A 1813-nucleotide genomic window follows, 5' to 3' on the forward strand; every position below is an offset into this window, starting at 1 on the left:
TATTTATTCTTAATTATCTTCTTAATTCTTGAATCTATTGTCTTTTCTTTTCTATTTCTGTCTATTTTTGCTGTTTTGGGTGTTCTTTTTAATTATTATTTAATTATATATCAGTTGTTTTCATTTTTCTTTCTAAACCCTAAGGTTGACCTCGTTCTTCCCCATGCAGTTCCAACACGCTGCCAGTAGGTGTCAGAGCTGCTCCCTGAACGCTGCTCAGAGCTGGGGCTGCCTTGCCTTCATCTCCATTTTGTATGTTTTTCCTAGAGGTTAGCACCTACTTTCCCAACGGCTAGCAGCGCGGCTCAGGCAGTGTGACATTTTTGCATGACTACTCACTGCAAAATCGGAACTGGGAAACTGAAAAGCAGACAGAGCACACCCATATTCACGTGTCCCGCCGTTTGCTGTAGTCATGTAGCGACGATACGACGAGTGGGGAGTAACAGAATCAGTCATCGTGTTGTGAACTGCCACTTTCAACCAAAACAATGTTGACTGATGACCTGTGGACTCTTATTAGCAGCCCGTCATATCAAGGGTAAATATGATAGTTTTTAATATCTTTGTTGCATACGGTTAAATATATCTAACATAACCCAGAAAAAGCTAGATGTACACTTTTAATATTTCTGTTAGCTTTTAGCCTCTAGAAATATAGCCACTTTAACTCTTAGCCCTTCTGCAGCTTAGCATGCTAGTCGTTCGCAAAATGCTAAAGGTAGCATATCTCGGAATTTCTGTGAAATGTATTGATATTGACATTAAGTTAGTGACTGAAACTTCGTCATCAAGGTTTGTTATAATTAGAGTATGATGCATGAAAGTGTATTCCACAGCGGTCGTAGATATTTTGCAACTAACGTCAGCTAGGCTAAGCTAACTGTCAAACGCCATGGGAGGAGGGGGGTGTCTCCGCTGCTCATCCAACCATCCAGCCATGCTGCTGCAAGGGCCACTGAATATGCATGGTGGGATGAGGGTCCAAAAGGATCCAGAGGCCACGGGCCTTGCACCAATGCTTGGTGTGATTCACAGCTCGCTTTTTTTGGAAGTAGTTTGGAGGAAAGCAAAAAAAGGAGATGGCTAACCAGAGCTAACCTTTACACATTAGGCGGGGATTCAGATTTTAAAATAAAACTGTACATTTATGAGATGAAGTCCAGTTCGATCTAAGGGGGTATGAGAAAATTATAAAGGCAATAAATAAATAAATACAGAATGTTACGAAGTACCACTACACAGTAATGTAGAATGTTTACTACGAGGCTAATGAAATCCAACTAACGGGATATTACTACAATATTACCAAAACGCAATGACTGTAAACCACAAAAACACATTTAATAGAACAGAAAGCCAGTTTCAAGCTTCTTAGTTATAAAACAATTAATATAAATGTTTGACTAAGAAAATATAATCTATGAATTGAATAAAAATTGAAAATCCAATGGGAAAATAACAAATGCAGCTTTTAGTTTGTTTTTTTTTACTTTTGACTCTTACAACAATTATGGACAATATTAAATTAAAAGTTCAGATTTAACCTGTTTTCCTTTATTGGCTTCAATTAGTTATCAGCAGTTAAATTACTAAACTTAATGTTTTTTTCATGGTAATTGAGAGCATTAAAACTAGAAACGTATGTATAAAAAAATATATATGTATAGAAATGTAAATATATATATGTGTATATGTATATACATATGTATGTATATACGTATGTATGTACATATGTGTATATATGTATGTATGTGTATATATGTATGTATGTGTATATATGTATGTATGTATATATGTGTGTGTGTATATA

General features: G+C 35.8%; 1 protein-coding gene across 1 annotated transcript in view; it reads left to right on the plus strand.

Moving 5' to 3' along the window:
- The first annotated feature begins 256 nt into the window (after positions 1 to 256).
- LOC107101948 (glucocorticoid receptor-like) overlaps positions 257 to 1813 on the plus strand; it is a 31967-nt gene continuing 30410 nt past the window's right edge. The window contains exon 1 of the mRNA XM_015401047.1: positions 257 to 541. The gene's annotated coding sequence lies outside the window, so the exon portion shown is untranslated. The remainder of the gene's footprint in view (positions 542 to 1813) is intronic.

The sequence above is a fragment of the Cyprinodon variegatus genome, unplaced genomic scaffold (genome assembly GCF_000732505.1).
Source record: "Cyprinodon variegatus isolate N-32 unplaced genomic scaffold, C_variegatus-1.0 Scaffold31, whole genome shotgun sequence".
NCBI classification, from domain to species: domain Eukaryota; kingdom Metazoa; phylum Chordata; class Actinopteri; order Cyprinodontiformes; family Cyprinodontidae; genus Cyprinodon; species Cyprinodon variegatus.